The sequence below is a fragment of the Calidris pugnax genome, unplaced genomic scaffold (genome assembly GCF_001431845.1).
Source record: "Calidris pugnax isolate Ruff unplaced genomic scaffold, ASM143184v1 scaffold362, whole genome shotgun sequence".
In the NCBI taxonomy this organism is placed as follows: Eukaryota; Metazoa; Chordata; class Aves; order Charadriiformes; family Scolopacidae; genus Calidris; species Calidris pugnax.
The window spans coordinates 197,105-218,521 of NW_015091135.1; the positions used below are offsets into that span (position 1 = coordinate 197,105).

At 44.0% G+C, this 21,417-nt stretch overlaps 2 long non-coding RNA genes across 2 annotated transcripts; one reads left to right on the top strand and one right to left on the bottom strand.

Annotated features, from left to right (window-relative positions):
* Nucleotides 1-7,783: 7,783 nt before the first annotated feature.
* LOC106897731 lies at nt 7,784-16,119 on the bottom strand. The gene is made up of 5 exons (XR_001413821.1): nt 15,794-16,119; nt 13,573-13,783; nt 9,359-9,793; nt 8,625-8,965; nt 7,784-7,871 (listed from the first exon to the last, which is right to left on the bottom strand). It is a non-coding gene; the product is annotated as an uncharacterized LOC106897731 (long non-coding RNA).
* Nucleotides 9,381-14,502, top strand: LOC106897732. Its single transcript, XR_001413822.1, has 3 exons — nt 9,381-9,514; nt 11,030-11,160; nt 14,405-14,502. It is a non-coding gene; the product is annotated as an uncharacterized LOC106897732 (long non-coding RNA).
* Nucleotides 16,120-21,417: the final 5,298 nt, after the last annotated feature.

Here is a 21,417-nt window from a genome sequence, read left to right on the forward strand (position 1 = left end):
CCCCGTTTGGGCTCTGGCACAGGTGCCTTGGCAAGGTGCTGCTCCCACCCCACTGCTCCCTACCCCTGCCCACGGCGGGGACTTGCCTGGGGACAGCAATTCCTGACGTGTGAGGTGCACACACCCATGGTTGGGTGCCAGGAGGGTGGGGAAGGCACTCTCAGCACCTTAAAGGGGTGAAGAACCATGTATCTTCCCTTCACCCTCACCCAAATCTACCTACAGAGAGGGCCTCTCCTCCATAGCTGTTGAAGGGGCTCTTGACCCCGGTCTAAAGGAACTTCATGCTGACCCCTGAAGATGGTGGTGGTGCCTCCTTCAAAATGCCTTCTCTAGGCCACTTTTGAGAAATTGTCTTTTGATACAAGGCCAGGCTTTGAGCAACCTGGTCTGGTGGGAGGTGTCCCTGCCCATAGCAGAGGGTTGGAACTGGATGATCTTTAAGGTCCCTTCCAACCCAAACCATTCTATGATTCTATGACACATGGGGAAGTGCCGATTTGTGGAGGTAGAGTCAGAATGGTACATATATATGTATCTGCAAATTTTGTTAGTCCTTCTTGAACCATCTAAAGGAGGTTAGAGGCTTATAACCGAGGTTTAAAAGGGACAGGAGAAATCCACATAAAAATGCTCACAGGAATCTTTCACCAGAACTTTATACAGAAGGTTGCTTAAAAAAAATAATAATCCTGTTTTATGAAATGAATGAGCATTTTCCTCCTCAGAGTATCTTGATTTATACCTGAAAGTCTATGTTTAAAAGCTATCTACAAACACTACCTCACAATGGTTTCAGCTGTAGCATAGAGCTTATGGTATTGTAGAATAGTAGAATCAACACCTGAGCAAAGTAAACATGCATTACCTGGCTCTCGAAAAAAAAAAAAAAAAAAGTGGTGTTTTTCTCTCTTGCCATGTTTTTCCTCCAGGGTATATATTATTTTTTTTCCTAGTACTTAATCTAAAAGGCTTCTTAATACTTTGGTGTTAAGTTATGGCTCCCCCATCAGAGGGTTGTAAGAAGAAGACAAGAGAGGCGTTTCCTTTCCCTCCTAAGCATTATTTTTTTGGTCAGACACACCATAATTTGGCTGGCTACATGATCTGAGCACCAAAAGGAGGCATTTGCAAGGTCCACAGTGGCTATGGCTTAGCGGGGTGGGGTTGTTGTGGTGGCCTCACCTCTCCAACCCAGACAGCCCGGTGGAAGCTGGAGGAACCTTGCCACAGCCTTGCCGTGGGCTTGTAGAGGAGTCTGCCAGGCCACGTCATCCCACCTTCTAGCCAACTTGGAAAGATCTGTGTCCCATCTTGCCTGGTGCAGGCCTAGGAGACACCCAGGGCCTCAACCAGCCGCAGTGCTCGGTGGGTGAGAAAGACTTGTGCTCTCAAGCCAGTGATATCCAGGCACGTCTCCAGAAATATAATATTCCTCTTAAGAAGGATATTCTCTAATATCGGGCTTTGAGATTTGCAAAGCGATAGCAGCACAGCCCAAGTGAACAATTAAAATTTGGCAGGCTACTTCTCACTTCCCCTTTACAATAACAAGAGCTGTGTCAGAATTTTATGTGATTAACATTCACTGTCTGTAGTGATCAAAGGATTATGCCTAAAAAATTAGCATTTTAGGAGCAGGTCTTTGATAGCCAGCAATAAAATTCTCATACTTCGCCTGAAATCAGTCCCATCTGCATTCTTTATTAGCTTATAATTTATGAAGTCTCATTAATGAAATCAAACAGATAATAAGCACACCTAAAGCTTCATCCCCACACAACGTAGAGACTCCACATAATTAGGGGAACAGCTATTATTTTGCTCTGCCCCTCCTGCAATTAGTATGCTTGGTAGTTCAAGAGGGAAAGAGCCAAAGACTTCTCACAAGATGCTGCTTTAATCTCCCCTGATGCTTGGCAGGTGCCTTCTGAGCAAACTCAGTTCTGACCCACCCTTCATGGGGAGTCTAACACTTAATAGCTTGATTATAAGGATCATGGCCAGAAAAATAAAAATAATTGGTCACTTCAGTTAGAGCTTTGCCTGCTAAAGGACTTCAAAAATGGTTTTCCTATGGTGTCAACAGAATTCAAAGAGCATGGCTTGCCCAGCAGTTGTTTTTTCAACATGTAAAGAGCCACTGGGCACAGCCCTTGAAGGACCAGGGCTATTTATGGATGGTTAGGATACTGCAGAAGTCAGGGGGCACAAAGGGTGAGGGGAGGTTACTGCAGCAGGAGTTGGCTTGGGTTATTTGACAGCACTGAGACTATGCGGTATAGAACACTCTTTTATAAATATGACCTTTATACTATATTACATTATCCTCATAATGCCACGAGGAAGGTTTTCTTCGGGTTTATGCAGTTTTTAAAAAGACTGGTAAGGAAGTATCCATCAGCTGTTGCTTCTGATGGAAAACTGCGTTTCAACAAATCAAACTTTTTTGCCCTGTTTGTCCTTCCAGCTGCAGGGAAGTGTCCTCTGTGACCACAAGAAGAGTGCATGCTGCCTGGTGCTGATGTGGTTCACCAAAAACTCGGGCTGCTCCTTTACCAGGGACCATGAGACCACAGTTGTAGTCCAGGGGAAGTGGTGGCCCCTTCAACGGTGCTTGAAGATGCTCTCTGGAAGAGAGGAGTCTCCCCATCCCCAGGAGCAAGGTACTGCCCATTCTCATACATTTGCCTTGGCCATTTCAGAGGAGGAAAGGCCAACATTTCTCCATAGTTAATGATTTCTTGTCCTCCTCAGTGCTCAAAGTTATTGGTTGGCAAAGACTCTGAGAGCTAAAGATGGTGGTAACAGAGCAGGCACTTAAAGTGAGCAGCATTTCCCTGGGATGTGAGAGCAGGTGATCCCCTTGATGGGACTAACAGGGTACCATTTCTTATCTAATCAGTAATTATCTGGGCTATATGATTAGGGTGTCTGGGGTTAGAAACTGCTTCACAGAATGAACTTTCTCTTACTGGGTTTTGGAGCAGGCAGGTGAGAAGTAGAATGACTGTGAATGGTTCGTTGTTTTAAACTGTGTAATCTTGGCTGTGCATTTGTGGAGGTTTTGGTGCCTGGGGAGTATCAGAAACAGATTCTGGACATTCACCGCACATCCAAAAGGCTTGAGTGGTGGAGACTCAAATGTCCCATAGCAATAGTTAGAAGGAAAGAAATGTGCCCACAGCACCAGTCATGTATGAGATGGGAAAATTGTAAAAGTTGACGCTGAAGTCAAAATTCCAAAATATTGCAGCAACCTGAGGAGAAAAAAACCCCACATTTTCAGAAGTCAAATTCTCAAAGCAGCTTATAGAAAGCCTGAAAGCTGACACTCAGTGATTTACAGGAACCTGATCGTGAGGGAGCTGGAGATGTTCAGCCTGGAGAAAAGGAGGCTGAGGGGAGACCTTCTCGCTCTCTCCAACTCCCTGAAAGGAGGGTGTAGCCAGGGGGGGTCGGTCTCTTCTCCCAAGGAACAGGCGATGGGACAAGAGGAAACAGCCTCAAGTTGCACCAGGGGAGGTTCAGATTGGAGATTAGGAAAAATTTCTCCACTGAAAGGGTTATGAAGCCTCAGAATGGGCTGCCCAGGGCAGTGGTGGAGTCCTCATCCCTGGAGGTATCTAAAAGCCGGGCAGACGTGGTGCTGAGGGACATGGGTTAGTGATGGGTTTTGTCAGTGTTGGGTTGATGGTTGGACTCAATAATCTGAAAGGTCCCTTCTAACCTTGGCAATTCTATAAGTCTATGATTCTGTGACTCTCTTACAACCTGTCCATTCTTGCATTGGCAGAAGTGGCCATATTTCTCTTCCGAAAATCAGAGAAGAAATAGAATCAGAGAATGGTTAGAGTTGGAAGGGACCTTCAAAGATCATCAAGTTCCAACCCCCCTACCCTGGGCAGGGATCCCTCCACTAGAGCAGATTGGTCAAAGCCTCATCCAGCCTGGTCTTGAACCCCTCCAGGGATGGGGCATTATAGCTGAGGAACTCTCTTGGATGTTTCATGAAAAGGTTAAGGAGGGCAGACATCCCATTAAGTCAAAGTTGTAGGTAAAGGTTTGTGTGCATTGGCAATGAGGGAGCTAAGAAATGCTTCACTGCTAAGGAAGCATCAGCTCCTGCAACATGTGGAGCACTAGTCCCCAGAATCCTGTTTCAAAGGCTGAGGAACTCTCTTGGATGTTTCATGAAAAGTTTAAGGAGGGCAGACATCCCATTAAGTCAAAGTTGTAGGTAAAGGTTTGTGTGCATTGGCAATGAGGGAGCTAAGAAATGCTTCACTGCTAAGGAAGCATCAGCTCCTGCAACATGTGGAGCACTAGTCCCCAGAATCCGCATTAACAGAAGAATTCAAGTTTAATGACAATAATTTTGGAATAGTCACAACGTCCCCACACAGAATTCCCCAAATTAGTGAGGCAAATGAATCATCAAGGGCAGACTGTCCCATTTTAACTCAGACCTTTAAAGCCTGTTTTCAAACCCAACCTTATCTCAGCATCTGAGCGTGCTGTGGGTGATGCTATCACACCAAGCAGGTACTCCCCATCATGTAGAAGCTTATCAATCTGGTTTTTGGAGTATATCAAACCAGGCTACGGAAGATGCAGCGAAAATAACACATTCCACACATCATAAGGTGGGCGTGCTGTAATTCCCCTGCTCTCCAGTGCAAAATAGCAAATTTAATCAATTTTGGAGTCACGAGAGATCATTTGGCCTGTGTGTTTGTCAGCCTAACATTAGTTTTTGGGCTGAGGGTGTACACCCTGACCAGGACTATCTGTGCTGACGGTGGTGGCTCTTCATGGAAGTCTGGAGAGCAGCAACTGGCAAGAAACTGTGAGAGAAAATCACCGTCTGCTGGTTAAACCCGCTACGGTCCATGGCTATGGGAGGATGATATGGATTAACTGAAGCACAGGATCTCTCCCAGCCTTTGTAGAAAATCCTCCCGATGAAAAAGGAAAACCCTTTCATGCCACCAGCTCACCAAATAGCCCTCTCCTTCAAACCGTCGGCACCGCTCTCCTAAATTCCTGCGTTATTTTCCATGCCTAAAGAGCACACGTGTCGACTGGCGGCAGCCCAGACCTGCTAAAAGCCATCCGAGAAGCAGGAAAAGTGGCATCCGACTGTGTGAGCCTGCAATAATCCACTAATCTTCTTGAACACATTCGTTTATTTAGGCAGACTTCGGTTATTAGGTTTGACACATATTTCACACGGTTACAAAACTGATCATTATTGTGTAGCTGGCTAAGCCTCCGTTTGAGGAAGGATTGATTTTTTGCACTCATATAGAAAGGCTGTCAACAGAAGCACTAAAGCCCTTTGTTTCTACGTGTGTGATCTATATAGCGTTATCAGAGACTTGATAGAAAAGATAATAGATTTACATAGAGGGGAAAATGTATATACTGTGAGTACAAAACTGCACCACAGCCAACAATCAAAGTAGAAATGGGTTTGGTTCTCTGTGAAATACTCACTTCTGTGCTGGGAGTCGGGTGAGAGGTCTGTTCTAGGAGGTATTTAAGCATTTCTGTAGAGGCAAGTGTAGAATCGTAGACTCAGAGAATCATTCACGTTGGGAAAGATCCTTAAGACCCTCAAGTCCAAGCATTAACCTAACACTGCCAAGTTCACCACTAAAACATGTCCCTCAGCACCACATCTACATAACTTTAAAAAGTCAGGGATAAAACTATGGAAGAAATATTAATTTAGGTCTATTTTGAGGCATTTATGTCTAAACAATGAAATGAAAATGCGTTAAAATCAGAAGGATGCATTTTTGATGGAAGTAGTCACAGTACAGCCTACTTTTGCCCAACTACATAGTATTTTCCTTTAAGTATTTTTCACTAACTTGAAAAAACAATGCCCACTAGATCTTGCAGAAGTAATCAACATTTTTTACAAGTTTCCAGAAAAGTCGGTTATAATGAGGTCACTGAAAGTTAGTTATTAACATTGGCTTTTTGGTTAGCATCTCTTAACTAGGTCTTCAGCTATATTTTACTGTTTGAGTTCCCAGAATGCAGTTTCACTATTTCTTTCCACTGTCTGTGTTCAGTCACTGCTCAGGTCACTGAAAGGCTTTCAATTCTCATTAACAGAACTGAACTCATTAGCAGGGCACAAATGATGCTTCGGCCCAGACCACACGGTGGGATCCTATCCCTTTTCCAATGTTCCTTTTTCAGCTGTGAATGCATGATGAAAGTCCAGGAGATCACTGTTTCCCATCTTCCCATCTTAACAGGGATCTGGGAGGGATTTTGAGGGGCCCATTCCATATCAGTTGTTTCAGAAATATCTGAAGATTGGGCCTTTTTAATCTGCCCAATTAAATCCACACTTAGATCTTTAATTCTAAATTGCACACACTCATTCTCACTAACTGGGTGAATGGAAATCACTGATAAAAGATGCTAGTTTAAAAATGTGCACACATCTTTACATTTTGTGACAACCTTCCAGTGGCCATGGCTGCAGGCTTTATACAACACTAAGTCTAAATGAGTTATTCTCTAGGTAATGAGCTTGAACAACATTTTTACTGCCTCATTGATGCAACCATTCCATAATCAGATTTGCTTTGCTCTTGCAGACCATATATTAAAATAGTCACCTCTCCAGCTTTTGAATGAATACGATCACGAATGCAGTCCAATTCCCAGGATATTATAACACTTTTTCTCAGTAAACCAGACCTAGATAAGAACCAAAGCAAACCCTGAGACGTGCTGTACCATCCAGACAATGAGATTTTTTTCAGTACAGAGCACTTAAATGGGTGTTCTTTGAAAGTTCTCTGAAAGTTCTTTGAAATGGGTGAAAGTGATGTGAATTTTCCTGCCAAAAGGAAGTTCTCGGGATGATAACAGTATGCAAAATCCTCTGTGGGGTTGATGGGCACAAAGTTTATACCACACTCAGACCATATCTTCAAACTCGGTGGAGAACTTGCGTGCAGATCTGGGGCTCTGCTTTGTGCTGTAACGATTTCCCCTGCTGGGGATGTTAATTTGCATACATTATCCTATCAGCATGCCTCTCTCCAGGTTTTATTAGCTTGGGTGAGATGCTTGGGTGCGAGACTGCCTTCAGACATGAGATGGCTCATGCACAGCCAGTGCAAAAATCACTGCTTTCTGGAGTTTTGTAGGTTGTTTCCATGCATATTTTTCCATATTGGACTTTATATGTTTTTATGGCGTCCTATGCCCACTGATACTATATTTAGCCCTTTACTCCAGGCAGTTCTCATCAATGTATTATGTGTTAATCTGAATTATTAATCAGTAACTTGTCCTGCATCAATACACGCCAGCATTTGTAAATGTAAAAATGCAAATCATTTTATTCACTCCAGATGGGAGACGGATTTTTAAGGGTAATAAAAACTGAGCAGAGTAGCAGAAATGAAAAGTGTTTCTTCCTGTATTTAAGCAAAATTGGTCAGTGTTTTCATCCTGACTGAAGGGGGAGAAGGTGAGAAAACGTGAAAGTTGTTTGATGACAAAAAGTGGAACTCTCTCTTCGCCCGAATACTGCTTGGGTAAGGGCTGACACAAGTTTCTCGTGAACTGACTGTCTTCAGAGGTATCAAACTAACTTAATCTCACCCCTTTAGTCCCAGGCTTGTCTGACAGTTAAGTTGCAAATAGTATTAAATATGGTGTTATTATGGTGTTATTATGGTGTTATGGGTACTTGCCTGCTGGAAGTGCCTGAAGACCCAGAATCGCCGATTCTAGCTGCAAGAAGGTCTTGTCCATGCGAAGGATTAGTTTGCTGTGTGTTGTTTTATTGCAGGGCACCCTCCAGGCACAAATCACAGCTGCGGTCCTAAAACCTTGCAATCAAAAGATGTTTCAAAAGATATTGGGCAGGGACCCAGCGTTGGACCCACCTATCTTTTAGGACGAGTCTCTTCTCCACCGCCGTGCCCTACCCCACTCCTTCACCGTGAGCTAAGCGCTCCCCACCCTGAACAACAGCGCTAATTAAGAAAGTTTTGGGCTAATTACATTTCATGCTGCCGCTTAGGTTGACCTAATTTGCGCTTGGCAGTCCCTGCAAGGAAAGTTAGTCAGTGAAGAGTAAGACGCTGTGTTGCAGTAAACAACTCAATCCAGGCAATATCTGGGCAATCTGAAGTAGACATTTGTACGTCTTCAAAGGTGAAAACACAGCATTGTGTTACTTTATCGTTAATTTTTTTTTTTAATTTTAAATGTACTTTAAATTTTATAAACACTTTCTAGGGCAAAACGAAATGGTGTGTCTGTCATAGCACAAATGTTGCCTGGGATGTGTGCAGAAAACTGGTCAATCATTTCCTGTTTGCTGTGTTGTCACTTCACAGCTTTTCCCCAGGAAGGGGAACGATGGTGCCCAAAAACAACCCACAAAGCACACCCGGGCACCCAGTTTCATGTGAGGTCCCTCCCGCATCCCTCTTGGCCATGGAGGGCTGTTTGCAGCCTTAAGCTCCTTTTCAGCAACCTGGTCTGGTGGGAGGTGTCCCTACCCAGGGCAGGGGATTGGAACAAGATGGTCTTTAAGGTGCCTTCCAACCCCAACCATTCTATGATTCCTGGCTTACCTGGCACGTGGATTCGTGTCACAGTCCAACGCCAGGATCTTCGGCACACCCACAAAAAGTGCTATGAAGTTGAGCCAGGAATGACACAATTGCATCAGCAGGGCCTAAGCCTGAGCAAGAGTCATGACACGCGTGGCTGCACCGTGTCTCACGAAGGTGTGAAGGTGCCATGCTCGGAGTAGCTCACCACTCACTTTGCTCAAGCCCTGCTTGAAGGTTCAGTGCGAAACACAGAGTTTGGTCAGAAGAGGCTTGTGAAGATCATCAACTCCAACCTGTCCCTGGAAGTGGGATGGCCACCAATGGTGCTTGATCAGGTCAGCTCTGACGTTGGTCGAGTCCTGGAAGCATTCAAGGACTGAGACCACAGCTTCTGCAGTGCTATGCTACCCTTCTAGTGAAAACGGTTCCTGTAATGTCTAAACTGAACCTCCAGTTTGTGGCTGTAGATTTAGATTAGATATTAGGAAGAACTTGTTTGGTGTGAGGGTGGTGAGAGCCTGGCCCAGGTTGCCCAGAGAAGCTGTGGCTGCCCCATCCCTGGAGGGGTTCAAGGGCAGGTTGGAGGGGGCTTGGAGCAACCTGGTGTGGTGGGAGGTGTCCCTGCCCAGGGCAGGGGGTTGGAACTGGACAATCTTTAAAGTCTCTTCCAACATGATTCTATTTCATACCACCTACCACCTTCAAGAGGAGTTTGGTTTTCTCACCTGCTTCTGACATGTCAAAATACTCACCAAAATCAATATACACTCTGTCCAGCTCACTCTTATCATCATCGTTTCAACACAGTCTGCAGCCAGGTTTGTCAAGGAGGATTTGCCCTTTCCATCCACACGTGACTGGAAATGATTTCCAGGAGGACATGCTCCATGATCTTTCCAGGTACTGAGGTGAGTCTCACTTTTCTACAGCTCCTCCTCCCAGGTCCTCCTTCTTGCCTCACTTGAAGGTGGATGTACCATTAATTAGCCTTTTTCTAGGAAGAAATAGAGATCCCACTCCCCCAGTTTCACCACAGTTTTCAGCTCAGCAGTTGTTTGGTTACTTTCATACATGCTCTACGGACTCCCAACACTTCAGAGTCCTTCCTGATGTTATCCAAGGTACCAGTTTTCCCTTGTAGACCATCTTGTCCATGTCCTTTATTTCCTTCACTTAGGCAGGGCAGCCTGGTTGGAACATGAGTAGAGAGCCATTGAAAGGGGGGGTTAATTACAGAGGCATAAAATTAACATAGGCTGCCGATGAGCACTGGCTATCTACTTTCCACTCAATACAGTTGAAAATTTCAGCCTTAAAAGACATGTTTCAAAACTGGGCTATTTTTTCCTGTTATTTCACTACAGGAGCCCTGCACTCTTTCTTCTGCAGGGGTAGAACACAGACTATTTAGTGCTTTTTGCAACCAACTTACCATAATGTGATTTATACTTCTTTTTTGGCTACCAGCACCAGAGTTTTACGATAGGAGCACTTTGTAAATTACAGCAAATGAACTTAATGGTTATTATGCTTTACTCAAGTCAAATTCTCCCTCCCAAAATATAGTTTACTTAATATAATTTAATTAATATTTTGGACAGGCAGAATGCATACATACATTATATAGTTGAGCATAAAAATCCAGGAAACACTCCTTATATGACTTCACCTTGCCTTTCATATATCACATAATAATAAGGATGCTAAATAACAGTTGGCATATAGGAATTTGCAACACAGAAGGATTTTTTTTTTTTTCATTTATAGCAAATGTTTCCTGAGTCTCTTAAGTCCCAAGTGTGGTTCTTAAATCTCCTGCTTGCTATACCTCAGATGTAAATCTTAGTCAGACCATCGCTTCCTTCTTACCTTCCTTCTATTCCTTCTGGTACCTGAAATCCATATCTGAAATGACAGCGTTAAAAAATGAAATTGCAGAAGCTGGCAGGGGTGATCAATCATATTTACCCAGGTTGTTTTAGTGAACAGGCCTCCCTCTGACAAACCAGCCATGAAATCAGTTAATGGAACTGTAGGTGGAAAGTCTGCTCTGCGCTTTGTGTACGACCCTGGCCTCTGCCTCCTGAATCCCTTGGGGAAGGTGGCTGGGTTCTGGGGAGGTGTCTGCTGTGCCAGTCACCGAAAATTAACTCTCAGGTCTCCACTGTTCCTCCCTCAGAGCCAGTTTAATCCCATTTTGCAGCATCCTCCTCTCTGGGCTCCCAGTGAGCTCTCTTGCCCCGTGCACACTCTTTTTCCAAGTCACAGCATGGTGAGATAGAATCACAGAATTGTCTAGGTTGGAGGGGACCTCCAAGATCATCTAGTCCAACCATCAACCTAATTCTGATAAAAAAAAACAAAAACCATCACTAAAACATGTCACTAAGCACTATGTTGACCTGTCTTTTAAATCCCTCCAGGGATGGTGCCTCAACCACTTCCCTGGGTGGGAATGATGGCAGAAGCAAAGCTGCACATCCAGATACCACACGAGGAGAGCAAAGCATTTCTGCAGTGCTGGAGAAGCTGCACAAGGAAATATGCAGAATAGGTAGGTGGAACTTACTGGAACTGAGATTTTTCTTCTGGTTTCTCCCTCTTCAGTACTTCTGCCACACACACACACACACACACAACTAACACCTTGTGCCCTGGGTACTTACAGCTCACTAGAAGTAACACCAGTGATTGTACAATAAAAAAAAAAAAAAAAACAAACGAGGAGCCAGTGGTGGTTGAAAAGTGAAGAAGGATTTCTGACAGTCTGTTCTGGATGTGTGAGAGGAAGAGAGCATGAGCAAGGCAGAGCCTGAGTCTGACACAGCTCTTCGGCTGCTCCCCTCCATCAGCCCTGCTCTGCCCTCCTGGTGGTTGAAAAGTGAAGCAGGATTTCTGACAGTCTGTTCTGGATGTGAGAGAGGGAGAGAGAGTGTGAGCAAGGCAGAGCCTGAGTCTGAACACACCAGCCCAGTTTTTCAAAGAGACACAGCTCCCCTCCATCAGCCCTGCTCTGCCCTCCCATTCTCTCCACCGCAAGAAAAGGAGAAATTGAACATTTCTCCATCCCCAGCCGCCGTGTTCAGGTAGCTCTGGTCAGATTTCTACCCCGGTGGCTTCTTGCAGCCTTCACCATTTCCCCTTTTTTTTCATTTCCCTGGAGGAATAATGTCCCATTGTTATCCCGCCGCTGACCGCGTGCCAAGGTGACGTCAGGTGAGCAAAGTGCTGCTCCTCCCCATGCCAGAAGTCCTCCTCCTCTGAGTTCTGCAGGGTTCATTGTCAAGTCACAGACAATTACTTTATCTGATACTTGTCAACATGCAGTCAGACGGGAATTCGTTACCTCCAAAAGTGCTTACTCAGCACCCTCCTCTGCTGACTCTGCCCTCCTTTCAGCCTGCCTGGAAGGAAGGAACAGGGTGGAAAGGAGACAAGAAGCTTGGTTTCAAGCCGTTGCTCTCAGAGCTGAACTGGGAAGCTCCTCTGGAAGGGTATCTAGTCCAGCTGGAGCTCTGGACTCCCTCCAAGCAACTCCCAAGAGCCCAGCAGGCAGAGAAAAGGCTATTGAGACCCTTTGTACCTCCTTAGCAGCAGTGGGAGGAGAAAAGCCCCCTGTGAAACCCACCAAGCAGTAGCCATGGTACAGCTGGCAGCTTGCAGGACATGCTCCACATCACCCCTGTCACACAGCCAGCAGCAGAAAGGGCAAAGTCCAGAATTTACACACAACCCCCCCATCCCCAAAGGGTGAGTATCCGTGATATACTAAACAGTCTAGATCATCCCCACATCTGGGCAAACAAGTGGGGACAAAAACTTGGTGCTTTGCTTTTTCTATTTGCATTCTTGCATTATTTTTTCTGAAGCAAAAAGTCAGCTGATTTGTGCTAATTCCAGCTTAGATAAAATGAACTTACAGGCAATGCCCTGCCAGCTGTAGAGCAGCAGGGGAATGAGCAAGGCACCCAATGCTGACCTGACACATCTGTAACGCTGGTGTGGTCTCAGTGGTGTGGCTCTATCTGCCGAGTGACATATTACTCAATTTAAGGGCAGAAGGGCAGGGAAGGAGGCTGTGCAAAAATCTGACTCATTTACCTATAAATCAGCTTATGGACGGGGTGATATTAAGCGCTGGAGCGTGTCCAGAGGAGAGCCACCAAGCTGGGGAGGGGTCTGGAGAACAAGTCCTATGAGGAGAGGCTGAGGGAACTGGGCATGTTGAGTTTGGAGAAGAGGAGGCTGAGGGGAGACCTCATTGCCCTCTACAACTCCCTGAAAGGAGGGTGGAGAGAGGTGGGGGTTGGCCTCTTCTCCCAAGGGAATAATGACAGGAGCAGAGGAAATGGTCTGAAGTTGGGGCAGGGGAGGTTTAGATTAGATATTGGGAAGAATGACTTTCCTGAGAGGGTGGTCAGGCACTGGAACAGCCTGCCCAGGGAGGTGGTGGAGTCACCATCCCTGGAGGGATTTAAGAAACGTGTAGACGTGGCTCTTCAGGGCATGCTCTAGTGCCTGAGATTGTTGGGTTGTGTCTGTTTGTGGGGGGCTTGAGGGGTTTTTCTGGGGGGGCTGTTTTTTGTGGTTGGACTCGATGATCTCAATTTGGGAGGGTTGTTTTTTGTGGTTGGACTCGACGATCTCAAAGGTCCCTTCCAACCATGAAGATTCTGTGATATAATTTATTTATTTACTGATATTTGGCCACTATCAGTAAGAGAAGCAACAAGAGCAAGCGATTATGAGGCTGCTGTAGTCTCAGGAAAGGTTAAGGTTTGATGCTGATACTTTGCCACACAGGAACTAGCAAATTTGTTTTCAACAGCTTTTACTCCAGGTGATTAGATGGGGTGAGACAGGTTTGTTACTGGTAAACCATTTATCGCTCTTTTCGAAAACAGTACACAACATCTATGAAACATAACTGATCAGACACACCCTAGGGGAGATACACCCTTCCTACCTTTGTCAGCCGGCAAAATCTACATTTTTCATCTCGGACCAATAGCATGAAGCCCGCTGGGTGCTCAGAGCCAGCATCTCACCACGTGCCAACCAAACAGCTCTGCTGTGTTCAGATCAGATCTCCAAACGCGTGTCAGTCTGCACATGGGAGCAGCATGAAGTTATCAGCTTACAGAAGCAGGTCTTTAAAACGTGCGCATAAAAAAGTTCTGTGCAAAAAAAAAAAATAATTTAAAAAAATTGCCCTTGTTGGGAATCATGAATCCAGGGGTCTTTACACCAAAACCAACTTCTACTCAGTCCTCCTGCTTGACACAGGCTGGAAAATGCCACCAGCACTTCCTCAGTTTAGTGCAATGCATTATACTTCAACCTGGTTGCTTATCTAGATTTCAGGTATCTACGCTAATATCTACAATTACTATTTCATCGATTACAATGTCTTACAAGCAGATACAAAGAGAAGAACCATGGAACATAGACCATGCTGTCTGTAAAACAGCATCCCATGCAAAAAAAAAAAAAGCCTTGTAGGCACCCTAGACCTTTTAAAATATGAAATAATGTTATTTCATTGAACTTTAAATTGTTTTAGCACATTGAACTGCCCTTCCAATCAAATAAAACCAATATACACATAGTTCAAAAGAGCTGTCCTTCTTATTTGTTAATAATCAGGGAGGTTCCAGAACAGCCTTTAGTTTGTTTTCTGATATCATTGGTCTTCTAACATCTCAAGTAGCCAGCCCAGGTAAGCAACACAGAACTGTGATGGATTGGTACATGCAGACAGCTGGGTATTAAGAATATTGTGCATTTTTCTCTTTCAGAGGCTGGCCTTGGTTTCCTTGCTGCCCCTGGTTCACTGCAGACCATCAAAGACCAGCACTTCCCAAAGCGCCATCATCACAAGAAAACATGGTTGCCTCCTCCTCCAGCACTTGGAAGGTTGAGTCGTGTATCTGATGTTTGAAAGGTCTCCAATGGAAGGAAAAAGTGATGGAAATTGGATTATTGGGGTTTTTACTACTCTAACATACCTGGTAAGGCCATAAGGACTAGAACACAGAAGCATAGAACTGTCCAGGTGGGAATGGACCTTTCAGATCATCGAGTCCAACCATCAACCCAACACTGACAAAGGCCACCAGTAACCCATATCCCTCAGCACCACATCTGCCCGGCTTTTAAATCCCTCCAGGGATGAGGTATTTAGGCAGCCTGGTCCAATGCCTGATAACTCTTTCAGTGTAAAATTTTTCTATGATTCTGTGAAATCGGATTATTTGGTTTCCACTACTCTGACATACCTGGTAAGACCATAAGGCCTAGAATATTACATAATCACAGAATCTTCTAGCTTGGAAGGGACCTCAAAGATCATCTTGTCCAACCGTCAACCCAACTGACAAAAATAGACACCCACACAACAAACAAGAAGCATCACCATCACTAAACCATACCTCCCAGCACTACATCAACCCGTCTTTTGAACACCTCCAGGGATGGTGCCTCAACCACCTCCCTGGGCAGCCCATTCCAATGCCTGATGACCCTTTTGGTGAAGAAATTTTTCCTAATATCCAGCCTGAACCTCCCCTGGCGCAACTTGAGGCCATAAATTCTGCTATGAGTGGTTGACACAACTTGTGTGAGGTTGGTGGCCACGCAAGGGCACAAAATCTTGAGTTCTCCCACTGGAACAGCCCAGACCCTGCCTGTGCACCCCCCCAGTGAGGATTTGCCCCCAGCAGGCAGGGGCAGGACGCAGTGCAGGGCAGCCTGCCACGTCCTGTAAACCCCAGAGATTCACACTCACGTGGGATGCAAAAGCAAACAATAAAGAGACGCAATAGCAGTAGCTTTACCCGGTGAACTTAACTTTCTTCAAAACAGTAGTGACTAAAAGGCTGTAAAGTAATGACTGCCAGAGATTTGCTGCTTTTTTTAGTCAGGAGGCTGATAATCAGCAGTTCCCAAGAAGTGAACTTCAGTTAGTAAGGGAAAACATTAAACGAGGCCTTACGAACTCGGTTCTTTTATTGGTTTAAAGTTCTACAGCTACGTGAAACAAACCCCCGAAGTCAGTGGCAGATTTATAGGCAGAAAGTGCTGTAAATAAATCCTATGACCTCTCTTTGTGGTGGCCTTATCAGCCTTCAGGTGGCCTATCAGACACCTTCAGGAGGACTGTGATGACAGAGCGTGAGATGGCTTACCTTCTCCCAGGAGATCTCAGCAGCTCTTGGCTCTCGACAAGCGCCTGTTTGTGAGATGAAGGGCATTTTGGATATTTTCATAACCCTTGCAGGAGAGAGGGCTGCTCAGGGTAGGAATCCCATTTCACCGCTTCCTTTTGGGACCGGCCCAATATCTGGTAGGTCGCCCACCTCCCACCGTGGCGTGCAAGAGCAGGAGAAGCAGCTCTGGGCCAAAGCCAGGTGAGACGGTAAAAGACGAAAAGGTACATCATCACCTGCAGAAGCAGCTCCACAAAAAACCTAGAATATGACCAGAGAATACCATTAGACCTGGTTAGAGCACACGATCCTTAATTACCATTTCCAGAACACCTTGATGTCCTTAGGGAGAGAGTATATGAAGTTCAAAATGACTAGTTAATAAGTGAGTTTTTCAAAAGCATTTAAATAGGGAAGGAGTTCCAGAGACCGCTAAGTAACGCAGGTAGCTTTGAAAATTCCCCCTCAAGATAATAAATGTCTGTCCCACTATTTGTTAAAAAGTCTTCCTTCTCCAGTGGCGCAGTACCACTTGTGCTATTCTGTAGTCATGTTTTTTGTTCTCTGACCAACTGAAAGCCTAGCCTCAGTGTATCTCGGCGTATGTTGTGCAATAGCAGATCTGGAATTTGCATTTTTTAGATTACCAGACAAAAAAAAAAAAAAAAAAGTAAAATAAAAATAGAGATTGCACAGATATGCACCACCCTTCATTAGAGGCAGCGATATTCTCTCCCACCCAGTCCTGCCCAACCAAGACAATATTGCACATACGCCTCCAGACAATGAGACTACCACACCTTTTTGCCTCTAATTAAAATTATTAAGTCGAGAAGGAAAGAAATGCATTTCAGTCTGTGCTTGTTAGCCAAATGTCTTGATAAAGCTGAACATGTTCTGCTGCTGCCCACCATCTGCTCTTATAAATACTTCTTAAAAACACCGAGCAGGAAAATAGATTCGTCATCGCTGACTTTCACCATTTTATATCAACTCAGGTTTTTCTTGATGCAAACCAACAAACAGCTATAGAATATGATAAATTTTTTCCCACCCCATTAAAATAATTTTGCATTTGATGCATTTCAGTAGAAAAGGTTCAAACCTAATGCGTGTAGGAACCTGACTATGTAGAGCAACAGGGATGTCTATCGAGGACAGCATTTTAATGGGGCAATCCTGCTTTTCCTCTCTCGACCCATTCCTTACATATTCACAGTCCTTTCACTGTTAGATAAGTCATCACAGAAGCTCTGTGACCCCCTGTCTTTGATAAAGAGGAGACTTTTTATAGTGCTACAGCTGTTGAGTCATCAGAACAGCACATGTCTTCTCAGCTTCCTTTTGCTACTGGGAATTCGAACACTTGCAAGAAAATATGCCTTCTCCATTCATGGGTGAAAAAAAAACCCCACCAAGACTGAACCATAGCATCCAGGCCTGTCATATTCCCAGTACATTGAACCTGATACCATGAAGAAATCCCAGCTGATGCAATACAGCAGCCCAGCTGATGATAAATACGGGTTGACGAGAACGTCGATGTTGTTTCATGCAGGCTCCCCATTGAATTTTGGGTCCATCCCCAGGCTTACAGTGGGCTATTTTAACTTCTTTGCCATTGGTGAAGCAGCATCTTCCTCAAAAGTTTCACTTCAAGTACAATGTTATAGTCAATGGTGTTTGTTAGACAAAGGAAAATGGAGTTTTCCTGAGGTTGGTGCTCATGCCTAGAGACACTGTCATTGCTTGAAAAACAGGTGTATATCCTACCATGTGCAGAACAAAATGTAAGCTCTCTTTCCATAAATAATTGGAATTAATGCTTCTTTTTTTTTTTAACTGCTCTTATAGAATCATAGAATGGTTAGATTTGGAAGGGACCTTAAAGATCATCGAGTTCCAACCCCCTGCCCTGGGCAGGGACACCTCCCACCAGACCAGGTTGCTCCAAGCCTCCTCCAACCTGGTCTGGAACTCTTCTTTCTTCTTCCATAGACAAGTGGGAATTAGTCCAGATATTTATAAAATGCAGCTTCACAAAAGGGGTGAATAAATGGTACCAGGTATCAACAATATCCCACCATGAGAAGGTCGGAAGTGACTCTCACAGGTGCAGGTACTAAATCCCTTCAGGCTTGACTTCAGGCAATTCTCTTTTTGGCAATTTTTGGTGAGATAAAGGCTGAGCGTGAAGATTTCCGGAATACCAGGGCTGTTTAAGAAAAAAAACCTGCTCAGCTGATATTAAATCAGTTGCCAGGAGTGTTGGTGCTAATCCTGCCAAAGACCCGTGGCATTCCAGGTCATGTGAGGCCAGGGCTGCTTGGTCAGGAGCCGTTTCACCTCCTTCTCAGGCCACTGCAAAGCTCCACTCGCTGCCAGAAGGGACAAGAAGAGCAGGAATAGGATGGAAAAACCTCTAATACCAATTACAAGAAGTAGGTGACTGTTTTGAACTGCAGAGATAATGAGGTGGTCGAAAGGAACAGCAGCATCACATCTGGACATGATAACGAGGATATCTAAATGGGTTCCAGCGTAGAGCATGCACACAAAAAAGTGCCTTTTCCAGTCTTCTATGAATTAAACTCCACCATTTGCAAATTCTCCCTAGAAATTCCTTAGGAGCAGGCTTTTCTCTCTAATTTCTGGTAGCATCCATTTCAGATTAGGCTGGAAATAGTGTGAAAGAGGCCCCTGACTCACTGACATCCCAGGCTCTCTCAGGCTCCTGACTCCCTCCTATTCAAATCCACAAACTTCTCAGGAAGCACAGGGATATAAGAGACCGAGGACGTTATCTTGGAAGACACGAGGACATTAGACTGGCTGCACAAGTCAGAAATAAAACTGCCTTATTGCTAAGGCTGTTTCTGTGCCAGCCAAGGTGAGAACACAGAGGAAAGGTGAGGATGAAAACAGGCGTTTGGTTGCAACTGGGATTTGCTTCTGTTTTTTTCTCCACACACTGAAATTTAGGGGTTTTTTTCCCCTCCCTTCCTTGTTTTTAGTTGCATGCAAATTACATAGTAAAGTGAATATTTTAAGCTATCCAAAGCTTTCTGAAGGCAATGGGAAGGGATGACACTGACTGAAAGTATGCACTGGGTTATTCCAGGGGTTAATATGACTTGTTTGGAAATGTAAATGCATGAGATGTTCCAAATACTACTTCATATATTTCACTTACTTCACACTATACCTTGTTATTGTAGCACAAGGGCAGCTCAGATGTTGTTTAAAGTTCATAGTTTCCCCCGAAAAAAATCTCAATAAGTACACACTGAACTATTTTTTCAAAATTCTGGAAAACAAAACAAAGCAAAACAAAACCAAACCCTCACCTTCTCCAATCTCTGAAGTTCAGGACTTCTCCCAGACTTGCATCCTAGAACCACAAAGCAAGAGGCTGAAAGGGCTGAAAAAGAACACAAAGAAATTGATGCTGGTTTTCCCTTCCCTGCCTGAAACAGGTAGTACCTTCTGATGTTAATTTCTTATTTAGAGAGGAGTTTATAATTCTTTTACTCATATGCATACACAAACATAGGCATAAATATACAAGTATATGTATGTAGATGTGTTTGTGTGTCTATAGATATGTCAGTACATAACAGTTGGAATTAAATTAAATATAATCAGTACTTTTGGGGCCCAGAAAGTATCTTAGAGATACACCTGTGCCTTCTAGCACAATTATAAAAGCTTTTAACAGGCTCTAAAACACTTGGATAGGCATGAGCAGAAGGAGAATGATTCCATGTTGTTAGGACCATAAATTGTTAGTTGGACTCACATAAATTTTACTTAAAGTGCCCTTTAAAAACTCATAGTTTTGCAAAAACAACTATTATCAGATGAGACATTTTTCTATTTCAGATTTTCCAAATCCTCTGAGGCCATCCTTTCATTTGCATCCGTTAGACGATGACAGAAGGAAAACTAGTGTTAAAATAAGCTTTTGCTTTATTTTTTTTTATTCGTTTTTTACTTTTCACTTTTCTTCTTTGCTATACCACAACCTCTCAAAGCTTCCCCACCTTTGAAGCATTCAGGGGTTTTGAGTAATGAGAGAATAACGTCTGTTAATTTCATTTTCCTTTCTGCCACTTAGGTTTCTACAAAATTGAGAAGGTTTAGAAAAGTTACAGAAGAATGAAAGAAAAACATGCATTTGCTTGTTGCGAGAGGGACAAAAAAACTTAACCTGCCTGCAAGTACCTTCTTGTACTTACTGGAAAAAAAAAAAAAAAGAAGAAATTAAAAGAGAAAAATAAGAAAATCTAAAAGCAGTATTTTGAGTTTGCAAAATTTTTTAACAAGTTGAAAAATAAGTTAAATACCCCAAAAGGCTCCTTTTTCAGTCTTATAAAACAATTTAAAAAACAACCTTTCCTCCATCTCTAGCTAGAGGTGTGTGGTCCCAGCTTCCACAGCAGCAGGAACAGAACTCTTCCTCAGCTTCTGCACATACTTTTAAAACTTTTCATCCTAATTGCCTCTGAACACCAAGCTTTATTTTTTTTGCTCTTTTTTTTTTTTTTTTTTTTTTTTTTTTTTTTTAATGAGCATCATTAAACACATGTGACTCATTAGCGATGATGGCTTAGCTTGGGCCGAGAGGCTGGTGGTTTCTGTCCTGGCTTTCTCTTGGCAGTTCTTCTTCCTCTTGCTCCAGGGGCAGCTCACGAAGCTCCTCCACCACTCAAGTCTAGAGGAAACCAGGATCTGTATTTCAATTTCCCTTCGTACACCCATCTATAATTTATGGCAGCTCAGCAGCTGCTCCTGAGCAGCCAGGGCACCTCGGAGAAGAAGAGCAAGGCAGGTTTCTTGGCTGAAACCACAGGCACAGGACAGGTACGTTAGCACATGCCACGTGTCGCATTAAGGAAATTTGAGGAGTAATGCACTCAGTGAAAAGAAAATAAGATAAATTGCTTGGCAGCAACCTAAATACTTGGAGGGGTTGGAAGGGTGAGGGGGAGCCATTAGGAGTAAGTCAGATCATCACTCAGATCTTGAAAGAAGTGCTTAGGAGGAGCCCCTGGGGAGATACAAAGTTAACCCTTGACAACATATTCAAAATTTGCTGCTGTTTTTAATAAATTCCAGGTAAAAGAGCACACAGTACTGCTTTAACGGGTACCCCAGCCCTTTAGCTCCAGGTATACTGTTTTTGAAACGGCAGGGCTCGGTACACAGAAGAAGCATTTGGGGATGTTCTCCCACAACTTTCAACACAAATTACTTGAAATTGTAATCCTCTTAAAGTTCATGCCCGCAAAAGTTCTCCTTGTCCTGTAGCAAAGCATAAAACAAAGCCGTGGTTCCCCTGGCTTTGTGACTTAAAAAAAAACACAACAAAACACCACGAAGTGAAGGAAATAAGATTGCTCAGCTGTTCTCCTAGATTTAAAGAATTCAATCCTGTATTTACATGTAGGCCCAAAAGAATTAAACAAATGCAGAAGAAGGGAACATTCTTTGGAGCTGTGGCTGATTATTTTTCTAACCCGATGTGTCATCAGCAGCCTGGATGCTACCCTGAGAAAGAATGTGGCCTTACAACACGTTTCGTTGTACATCCAGTTCCTTTT